Here is an 11,839-nt window from a genome sequence, read left to right on the forward strand (position 1 = left end):
AAGAGAGATAACAAGAGAGGGAAAGATATATAAATAGAGAGCTAGTGATATTACTCTCTATATCTATCTATCTCTCAAAACTACCCTCCATCTCTCCATCACTCACACACAGTCTCTCTCACACTCACTCTTTTTAGCTTCATTTCTAGCACTCTCCCTCCTTCTCTTCCTATCTTTTCTACTCTCCCTCTTTTTCTCTCTCTCTCTCTCTCTCTCCCCATCATTCTCTCACTCTCTCTCCCTTTTTCAAGCTCCCCTTGTCACTCTTCTCTCTTTCCCTCTCTCTCTCCCTTACCTCTCTATTTTTATCATTATCTATCACTATCTCTCTCTCATTCTCAATCATTATCCATTTTCTGTCACTGTCTCACTCCAATTGTATACCTCCCTCCCACTTACAACTACCTCTCTCAACCTCCCTCTTTCTTTCTCTACCTGTCGCCCTTTCTCTCTCTTTCTCCCTCACTATCACTTTCCCTCTCTATCTCTCATTATCTTACTCTCCCTTTCTCTTTTTTCTTTTCTCTTGCTCTATCTCACTCTCTCTCACTCGTTGTATCTCTCTCCTCTGCTTTCTCCCAATCTCTCTTCTCACTCCCTCTAAGTCCCCCTCTCCATCTCTCTCCTAATTGCTCTCTCTCCCTCTCAACTCTCTCTTGCTCTCTCCACCCCAGAGAGAGAGACCATCTAGTCCTGTCTATCTTTTTGTCCCTCTATCTCTCCCTCGCTATATCACTTTATCTCTCAGTGTTCATTCTCTCTTTCACACTCTTCCCCACTCATTTCTCATATATCTCTCCTCCCCTTCTTTCTATCACTCTCTCCTTCTTTCACTCTCTCAACTAGTTATCTCTCTATATCTCCCTTTCTCTCTCTAATGCTCCCACCCTTCTATTTCTTTCACTTAATCTCTCTATTGCCCTCTCTCTAACGCTCTCACTTGAGAGACATAGACCGACAGTGAGAGAGAGTGAGTGAGAGATGGGGGGATCAATCGATCTTTCTCCCCCCGTCCTTGCCACTCTTACATCCACTCCCTTTCTCTTACTCCTTCTATCTCAACCTCTCTTTCTCACACTCTCTTACTCTTGATATCTCTCTCCTCATCTTTCTCTCATGCTCTACCTTTCTCTCTCTCACCACTCTCACTCTCTATCTCTCCCCAACACTCTCTGCTTCTCGTTTCTCCCTTTTTTCTTTCTCTCTCTAGTAAGAATAGGATTGGAGGTTAAAAAATATGGAGGGAGAGAAATAAGAAGAGAGGATTTCTACATTGAGAGGTTAGGTGGAGAGGGAGGTTGATAGATGGATAGAGAGAGGGAGAACAGTCAATAGAATTAGAGATAGTGTGGAGTGGAGAAAAGGTTAAACAAGAGGGAGCAGAAGAGAGAGAGAGAGAAAGAAAGAGAAGAGAATGAGAGAGAGGAGGGAAAAGAGTTGGAAAGAGACAGAGGAACATAGGTAGAGAGTGTGAGAAAGAGAGGAGTGGACACAGGTAGAGAGTGTCAGGAAGAGAAAGAGAGCGAGATAGATGAAGAGAGAGGGAGATAGAGAGAATGTTATTGTCACTCTCTTTCCCACTCTATTATGCTTCTCTTTCTCCTCTATTATAAACTCTCTCCCCCTCTATGTATTCTCTCTCTCTCCCGCTATCTATCTCTCTATCTCTCTTTCCATCTTACTTAACTCTTTAGCTCTCCTCACTATTCTATCTCCCTCTCTCACTCTTTCTCTCTCAATAGTTTTCTCATTAGCATTTTTTTCTCTTTTTCTCCCTCAATCAATCTCTCTCACTATTCCCTTGCTTGATTTTTTGTTCTCTCATCTCTTATCTTTTCAATCTCTCCCTCGAGCTATCAACACATCTCTCTCCTAATCTCTAACACACACTCTCTCTCACTCTCTCTATCTCTATTTACTCCCTTGCCTCTCCCACTCCTGATATCTCTTTTGCTTTAACTCTTAATAGAAAAGATGGGGAGAGAGAAATAGATTGATAGAGTGTGTGTGACAAAGAGGAAGAGAGGAAAGATACAGATAGAGAAGAGAAGAGAATATAAGAGATTACAAGAGAGATCATGAGATAAGTAGCAAGAGAGAGCTCTCTTTGTATCTCTCTCTCATTGTCCTCTCACACACTCTCTCTCACTTGGTGGAAGAGAGTTAAAAGGGGAGGTAGGCCAGGAGGGGAACTGAAAGAGAGAGCTAAAGATAAAGAGATAGAGTGAGTGAGAGAGAGGGTAAGAGAGGGAATAAAGGAAGCAAATAGAGGTTGGAGAGTGATAAAGAAGAGAGTGTTGGAGTGGGAGAGAGTTAAGGTTAGAGAAAAATAATTATAGAGAGAGAACAAAGCAAAATAAGGGAGAGAGGGAGAGAGGAGAATGTAATAAGAATTGAGGTGTAAGAAGTGAGAGAGGAAGAATGCAAAGGGTGATAGAGTGAGTAAAGAGGATGAGTAAAGGGGATGAGAAACATATATGGAAGAGAGAGAATTAGTGTTAGAGAGAGGAGGGATAGAGCAAGAGTGAGAAAAGAGTTTGATTTTTAAGAGAGAGAGTGCGTGAGTGTTAGAGTAGGAGAAAGTCAAGTTAAAGAGATGGAATAAGAGGGGCTGAGAGATATGGACAAATAGATAGTGAGACAGATATTAAGAGGAGAAGATGAGAAAAAAAAATAGAGAATACATGAGAAAAAGAAAGATTGAGAGAGCTAATAGTGACACCAAGAATGAGTGAGTGAAGTTATAAGAAAGAGAAGTTCTAGTTGAGAGAAAGATAAAGTGAGAGAGACGAAGAAAGGAATGAAAGGAGTGAGAGTGAGAGAGTGGAAGCGAGAGAGAGATGGGGGGAAGAAGAACTGAGAACGAGTGAGAGATAGAGCAAGAGAGAGAGAGTTGATTGAAAGATAGGGGAGAATGAGTGAGAGGTAGTGAAAAAGCTAGAGATTGATGAGATGGGAGAGGGAAAGAAAAAGAGGAGGGGAGGGAGAAAAAAGTGAGAAGAGAAAAAGTGAGGGTTGAGAGAGAGAGAGAGAGAGGGTGAGAATGGACAAAGAGTTGTGAAAGAGGAAGAAACGAGTGAGACAAGAAGAGAAAGAAAAAAAGAGTTATTAACTCCTCTTTGATCCTCTTGTCACTCTCTCTCATTCTTTGACTCTCTCCCTCTTCTCTCACTCTCTCTCATTGTAACTTTTTCACTCAGGAGAGTGAGATCAACTTAATGGGAGGAATAGAGAGGAAGGGAGGGATATTGAGAGAGAGAGAGAGAGAGAAATTGAAGGAGAGGAGAGGAATATAGTGAGATATATAACTTCTCTTCTTTTCTCTCCTCTGACTCTTACTGATATCTTTTTCCTTCTTTACTCATTTCTTCTACTCCCTCTCTCCACACCCTCTTCTATCTCTCTCCCTCTCAAACTCTCCTTCCCTACTAAATTGAAAGAGAAGAGATGAGAGAAAAAATTTCTCTCTCCTACTATAACTCTTGCTCTCTACCTTCTTGCTCTCTCTTTCAGTCTCCTCACTCTGTTTTTCTCTTCCTCTCTAGATTTTTTTATATCTATCTCTCATCTAGACTCCCTCTCACTCTCTTTCTTTTTTTCTCTCACTCTTTCTCTCTCAAGTGATAGGGAGAGTGAGAGAGATAGGGATAGAGGGAAAACAGACAGAGAGGGTGAGGGAGAGAAAGAGAGCTATTAAGAGAGAGATTACTCTCTCCCAATCTTTCTTTATGTCATCACTTCTCTTTATATAATAAAAAAAGTGAAAGGGAAAAAGAGAAAATAGAAAATGAGTGTGACTAAAAAAGAGCAGAAGAGGGAGAGGAGAGAGGGGGAACAAAAAAAAGAGATAGGAAGAGAAGAGAGAGATGAGAGAAGGAAAGGGAGGGATAGATAAAGAGTTAAGACCTCTTTCCTTCTCACACTTTCTTTTTCTTGTAAACTCTCATCTCTCTTCCGTCTCCTTTTAGCTTTTGTCTCACTCTCTTCCTCACTCTCTCTTGAGAAGGAAATAAACAAAGGGTGGAAGAAAGAGAGAATTAAAGAGAGACATAAAAGTGAGCAAGAGAAATTGATAGTAGGAGAGAGAAGAGAGGTAGAGGAGATGACGGCACAAATTGATAAAGAGAGATAAAAAGAGAGAAAGAGTGAGGAAGAAAGAGTGGAGACATGTTGCGAGAGAAAAAAAGGGAGGAATGGATTGAGAGGGCATCTTTATCTATTTATCTCCCTCCATCTTTTCTCTTTCTCTCTCTTTCACTTATCTTACTTGCCTTCTATTCTCTTGTTGAGTCTATTCTCTCTCTTTTGTTATTCTCTCTCAATCTCATTCTTTTTTTCTTTATCTCTCTCCCTTCCACCTTCTCTCTGCTTTATCGCTCTCTCTCCCTCTCACTCTCCTTCTTTCTCTTTCTCTACCAATCTCACTTTTCTCCTTCTCACTCAATATCTCTTTCTCCCTCTCACTCAATCTCTTCATGTCTCCCCTCTCTCTCCTACTTTCTCTCAATCTCCATCCCTTCATCTATCTCTTCCACCCTCTTTCTCACTTTCTTCATTCTCTCTATCTTTAATTCTTATTCTCTCTCTCTTTTTCTCTCCCTCTCTCTTTATTGATAGATAATGGTATAATATAGAGGTTGAGATGGAGGAATGAAAGATAGAGAGTGTGTGAATGAAGAGAGAGAAAGAGAGAAGGCAATAAAGGAGGGAGAGAGTGAGAGAGATAATGACAGAGTGAGATGAGAGAGTGAGAGAGATAATGACAGAGTGAGATGAGAGAGCATGAATTAATAGAAGGATAATATAAGAGAGGGAGGGTTGGAGGAAGAGAGAGGAAGATATCGATGGTACGAGAAAGAGAAAGAGAGTATGCTGCCCTCTCTTTATCTCTCTGTCTCTCTATCCACCACCTCTCTCTCATATCCTTTTTTTATCTCCCTCTTAGTTTCTCCTCCAAGGTAGGATAGGTGAGACAGAGGGATAAGGGCCAAAGAGGGAGACTGTGAGGGAAGTGAGAAGAAGAGGATAGAGAGAGTAGAAAGATGGAGAGAAAACTAAAAGAAGAGAGTAGGGGGGAAAGAAGGGATGGTTGAATATGAAAGAAGGACAAGGAAAGGGAGATAGAGAGAGGAAGTTAATGAAGGAGATAGAGAGTGGTATTGATAGAATGTGACAATTTAGAGTAGGAGAGTGCAATAGAGAGAGAGAGAGAGGGAGAGGGAGAGAAAAAGATCGATATGTAGTGAGTGAGAGAGGGAGGGGAAAGAGAGAGAGTATGGAAGTAGGTAATAAAGGTAATGGAGAAATAGAGAGAGAAGAGAGAGTAAGGGATAATGATGAAGAAGAGAGGTCGTGAGAGTGATAAAGAGATGTGAAAGAGGACAGAGGGATGAAGAGAAGGTGGGAGAGATAAAGAGGAGAGAGAGAAAGACAGTTAGAAAGAGAGATGAGAAAACATAGGGAGATATAAAGGGAGCGTGGAGAGAGGAGAGATAGAGAAAATAAGAGAGACAGGGAGTGATAGAATGACAGAAAGAGTAAGAAAGATAGAATCAGAGAATGATAGAGAGTGATAGATGGAGAAAGTGAGAGAGAGAGGTAGTGCAGATGAGAGATAAAAAAAATATCTAGAGAGTAAGAGAAAAATAGAGTGAGTAGAGAGAAAGCAAGAGGGAGAAGGGAGAGAGAAAAAAAGTTAAGAGTAGAAGAGAGAAATTTTTTCTCTCATCTCCTCTTTTTTTTTGTAGGGAGGGAAGGTTTGAGAGGGAGAGCAACAGAAGGTGCAAAGAGATGGAGTAGACGAAATGACTATGGGAGGAAGGGGGAGTGAGAGAGAGTGATAGGAAGATAAGAAGAGAAGATATATCTCACCCTCTTCTTCCCTCAAATTACCTTGCTCCCACTCTTCTAGAGTTAGATAGTAACTGTGAGAGAGAATGGTCAATAAGAAAGAATGAGAGAGAGTGAGAGAAGAGGAAGAGCATCAAAGAATGAGAAAAAATTAGAAGATAAGAAAGTGGAAGAGCTCATTATTTCTCTCTCCCTCTCTCACTTTACTCTCCCTCTTTCACATCTCTTTGTCCTCTCTCATTTACTCCCTACCTCTCACTAGCACTTTATGTCCATCTCTCTCCCTTATCTCACTTTTTTCTTTATCTATCTCTCTCTATTTTTTTCTCTCTTTCTTAACCTCTCATTATCTATCTTTCAACTCCCTCCCTTCTTCTTTTTTCTCTCTTTTTCCCTTTCCCACCTCATCATTCTCTAGTTTTCTCACTATCTCTTCTTCTCTTTCTCTTCAATCTTTCCAACATCCCTCTCTCTTTCTCTCTGTCACTCGCACTCATTCCTCTCACCCCTTTTCTCTCTTCCTTCCACTCTCTCACCCTAACTCCATTCTTCCCTCTCCCTCTCTCATTTTATCTATCTCTCTCTGACAATTTCTCTCTCTTAAAACTTCACTCACACTTTTTTGTTCTCACTATTATCTCTCTGAATCTTTCTTTCTCCTCTTTTGCTTTTGTTCTCTATCTCTCTTTCTAATTTTCTCTCTAACATTAACATTCTCCCACTCTAACTCTCGCGCTCTCTCTCTCACATTAAATCTCACTCTTTTCTCACTCTTGCTCTATACCTCCTCTCTCTATCGCTCATCCTCTTTCACCTACATCCTCTCTCACTCTTGCTCTATACCTCCTCTCTCCATGGCTCATCCTCTCTCACATCCTCTATCACTCACTGTATCGCTCTTGCTCTCTCACTCTTTATCAGATTCTTCTCTCTCCCTTATTTTGTTTGTTTTCTCTCTTTGTAATTATCTCTCTCAAACTTCAACTCTCTCCCACTCTAAACTTATCTTTTCTGTCATTCTCTTGACATTATCTTCCTCTTTCATGCTCTCTCCATCCATCTCTCTTACTCTCTAGCTGTGTCTCTAGCTAATTTTCTCACACTTTTCCTCCTAGCTTTCCTCCCCATCTTCCACTGAGTGAGAGAAAGTTTGTGAGAGGACTTTGATAGAGAGATATAGAGAGAACTCTCCCTGCTACCTATCTCCTGCTCTATCTCTTATAATATCTTATTTAATCTTCTCTTCTCTATCTCTCCTCTCTCCCTCTCAAACCTATCTCTCTCTTTCTCTCTCCACCTCTTCTAATAAGAGATAGAGAGAAAGAGATATCAGGAGTGGGAAAGAAAGGGAGTGAGGAGAAATATAGAGGCAGAGAGAGCAAGAGAGAATGAGAGAGAGAGTTAGGAGATGGAAATGGGTTGATAGTTTGAGGGAGAGAGAGAATGATAAGAGATAAGAAAAAGCAAGATCAAAGAGAGAATAGTGAGAGAGAGACTGATTGAGGGATCAAGAGAGAGAAAGTGTGAGGCTCTTTCCTTCCCTCTACTTACTTGCTCTCTCCCTCTCCCAGACACTCACTCACTAGAGAGAGAATATGAGGCATCTCACTTTCTCTTTACCTCCCTCTCTACCTTTATAGTGTGTGAGAGAGAGCTTGACTGAGTGAGAGAGAGAACAAGTAGAGCAAGATTTTAAGAGTGATTGCAAGTAAGAGAGTGAGGTAAGATAGAAAATACACCTCCCATCTCTCCCTCTCTTATTCTCACTCCCTCTCTGTCGCTCTCTCAATCTCAGTCTCTTTCACTCTGGATCTCTCTCTCCCTCCTCATCTTTTTGTCACTCTCTCTATCTTCCTCAATTTATCTCTTGCTCCTATCTCTCTACCTCTCTATCCTTCATCTCTCTTTTTTCTCTCTAGTGAGAGTTCTTCTCTTTTTTTCTCTCTCTAGTGGGAGATAATGAGAAATGAAGAACGAAAGAGGGAGGAGAGAAGAAATAGAGAACGTCTAAATAGAGAGGAGACAAGTCTATAAATCAATGGAGTGAGGAGACCGAGTGAGAAATTTAGAGAGAGTGTGAGAGAAAAAAAAACATAAAGAAGAAGAGATTAAGGTGGAGCAAGAGAGATAGAGAATGACCTAAAAGGTATGGAGGAGGGTAGGAGGGAGGGGGGAGGGGGAATGAAGGAGAAAGATAGAGTGGGATAGAGGTAGAGAGCATGTGTGAAAGAGATAGAGAGAAAGCAACATAGAGGGAGAGAGGGGGGGAGGTAGAGAGGGGTAGAGAGAGAATAGAGATAAGATTCCCTATCTTGATTCACTTTTTATCTTTCTCTCAAAGAGTCAACTTTTTATTCTATCTCAATATCTTGCTCGCCCTCTCTCTTTCCATTCTCTCTCTCATTCTCACTCACTATCTCTCTCCCACACTTAAATCTTGCTCTCTCCATACTCTTTCTTTTCTACTCTCTCCCTTTTGCTCTTGATCTCTAGCTATGATATTAGAAGATAGAGAGAAGTGAGAAGAGAAGAGCAAGAGAAATATAGATCATGAAAAGGAGAGAGAAAGAGAAAGAGGGAGGCTGGGGAGAGAGAATGTGAGAGAGAAGGGCAAGTGACTGGGAGGTTGTTAGAGAGAGAAAGAAATGGAGATATTGAGAGAATGAACATAAAACAAAGAAGAGTGGGAGAGTGAGCATGAGAGGGAGCGAGAGTGAGGGAGAGAAAGAGAGGCCCTATACCTTCAACTCTCTCACAGTTTAATGAGAGTGAGAGAGAAAGATGGTGAAGTGAGAGCAATTGAGGGAGTGAGAAAAGAGCAAGAAAGAGAAAGAGAGAAGAGAAAGAGAGAGGAAAGGAGGGAGAGGGAGGGTGGGAGTGATAGAGAGAAAGGGGGGAGAATGAGAGAGAGTGAGTGAAAGCAAGAATGAGCAAAAATGCTCTCTAAAGAGAGAAGAGGGATAGAGGAGAGAGAAAGAGGGAGAGATAGTGAGAGGAAGGGAAAGGTGAGAGGAAGGTAAAGAGAGAGGGTTGGAGAGAGTGAGAAAGTAGGACAGAGAAAGTGGGAGTGAGATAATATTGAAAGAGATGGAGGGAGGAAGCATGAGAGAAGATAATGGAGAGAGCTATATCACACTATCTAACTCTCACTCTCTTCTACCTTGGTCTTTTCCTCACTATCTCTCTCTTGATATATTTCTCATCATCTCACTCTCTTACAATTCTCTTTGTCTCCTCTCTCTAGCTCAGGTTTCTATCTCTATCCCTCTCTCTCTCCCACTCTCTCTTCCCTCTCTCTATTCCCCTCCTCTTAATCACTTTTTAGTCTCAAACCATCAAAGTCTCTCCCACTCTCTCTCTCTTCCACTACTCTCTACCTCTCACTCTCTTTTTCTCTCTTCTCTATCATTCTCTGTTCTAGTCTCTCTCTCCGTAGAAAGAAAGAGGGAGGTAGAGAGATATCAAATACGAGAGGGGAGGGAGAGAAAAAGAGTGTAAGAGTGAGAGAAGAGGGTAAGAGAAAGACAAATAGATAGAGTGCTAGCGAGAGATCTCTCTCTCCCTCAATACCATCACTCACACACACTCTCCCTCACTCTTACATTATTGTTCTTTATTTCTTGTTCTCTCACTCCCTCTCATCCCTCTTTGTTGTCCTCACCCTCTTTTGCACTCTCTCTCCCTCCCCATCTTTCTCTCTCACTCTCTCTCGGTCTTTCTCGTGCTCCTCTTCTCACTCTTTTCTCTTTCTCTCCCTAACCTCTCTATCTCTATCTTTATCTCTCACTCAAATTATCAATTGTTATCCCTCTTCTCTTATTCTCTCTCTCTTATTGCATTCCTCCCTACCACTTACATTCTTCCTCTCTCTACCTCCCTCTTTCTTTATTCATTTTTTCCCTTTCTCTCTCTTTCTCCCTCACTATTACTCTCCCTCTCTATCTCTCTTTCTCTCACTCCCCAGAAAGAGGAAGAGAGATTTCTCTCGCTTGCCCTATCTCTCTTCTTTCACACTCTCTACCTCATTATCTCTCATTTTTTTCTATCATCTCTCTATAGCTCAATATCTCTCTCTATCCTCTTTCTCTCCCTAAGTCTCCCTCACTTCTATCTCTCTCACCCACTCTCTCTATTTCTCCTCTCATGAACTCCCTCTCACTTGAGAGATAAAGACAGATAGAGACTGTGAGGGAGAGAGATGGAAGGATCAACCAATCTCTCGTCCCCATCCCTCCTTCTCTTACTCTCATTCTCTTCCTCGTACTTCTTCTCTCTCATTCTCTTTCTCACTGTCTCTTACTCTTGACATCTCTCTCCCTCCCCATATTTCTCTCAATCTCTCTCCCTTTCTCTCTTTTACCTCTCTCAATCTCTCTAGCATTCTATGTTTCTCCTCTCTTTTTTTCTCTTGCTCCCTCTAGCAAGAGATAGAGAGGTCAGGAGAGAAAAAAGGAGGGTGGGAGAGAAAGAAGAAGAGAGCATCTCTACATAGAGAGAGATTGGGATAGAGATTCAACGAAAAGTTGAGTGGGTACAACTTAAACTATCCAACTTATGACAAGGAGATGTATGTATTGGTTAGAGCCTTGGAAACTTAGTAGCACTACCTTAGGCCTAAAGAGTTCGTGATTCACAATGATCATTCTAGGTCTACTATAAGCAAACTCATTATGCTACTAAATTTTCACCTTTTGAAATTGTTTATGGTTTTAATCCTTTAACGCCATTTAATTTAATTTCATTACTTGTTTCTAAGCATGTTAACTTTGATGGTAATAAAAAGGCTGAGTTTGTATAGAAAATACATGAGAAGACATGATTTAATATTGAACAAAGAACAAAGCAATATCAAAAACATGCCAACAAGGGGCGACACAAAATGATCTTCGAACATAGAGATTGGGTCCAGTTACACATGAGAAAGGAAAGATTTCCAGAAAAAAGACATTCCAAACTACTTCCAAGAGGAGATTTAATGTGAGTATAATGTGAGTGCCACAAGCTGGATCTACCATGTAAGTATAATGTGAGTGCCACTTCAATGTTACTGAGTTAAGTCCTTTTGATGCAGGCACTGATTTGAGGAAAAATTCTTTTTAAGAGGAGGGGAATGATGCAAATGATAGCATGGATGACAATGACATGACTTCAAGAAAAGATTTAATTCAAGTTCCATGTAGGCCAACTACTAGTTGTCGTGCAAAGAGGGTGAAAGAAGCTCTTAATGGATTAGTTCAGGAGGCTTGGACTCAAGCCAATTCATGGGGATCTAAGGAGAAAGAACCACAAGGATTTGTGAACTTATTCCAAGCCCAAGGATAAAGGAGTTATATTATTATGGCTGGATATTTTGTATTTTTTTTATTGCAATTTAATAATGGCTTGCTTGCCAACTTGATGTAGTTTTTCATTTATTTTAGAAGATATTTTATCTTCTCTTTTGTTTGCTTATAAGCTTTAGCCTATATATAGGCTTTACTTCAAATGAGAGAGGGAATTTTGATTCTTGCCAAAAAAACTTGCATTTGGGTTGTCTCCCATGTTTTCCTTAGTATTCCAATAGAACTCTAGGCTATTGCCTAAGGAGTTCTTTCTCGACTTATCAAGCGGATTTCTATCCCATTTGTGGCGTCTTCCATTGTACAAAGATTCTTTCCTCATGCAAGCATAGGGTTTTGGTCTTATACTAATGTTCTTGTTTGCGTTGAGCATTAGGTCAAGGTTTACCTCCATCCATCCATTTTACTGCAAGGTTCTACCTATAATTCAGTTTGTTCTAGCCTTGGGATGGTTTATTTGTTTGGTTTCTTGCATCTCATAAGAATTTCCATCAATTCTTTTCGATTTTGGAATAGCACATCTGGTTTTCTAATAAGAACATCAATCCCCATGGACTTGTGCTGCATATATGCACATCAACCTCTCTCTAGCTCTCTAACTCTCTCCTATCTTTTTTCTCACTATAGTGAGAGATAAAAAGATAGGGAGA

This window comes from Phalaenopsis equestris, unplaced genomic scaffold (genome assembly GCF_001263595.1).
Source record: "Phalaenopsis equestris unplaced genomic scaffold, ASM126359v1 Scaffold233871, whole genome shotgun sequence".
Classification (NCBI taxonomy): domain Eukaryota; kingdom Viridiplantae; phylum Streptophyta; class Magnoliopsida; order Asparagales; family Orchidaceae; genus Phalaenopsis; species Phalaenopsis equestris.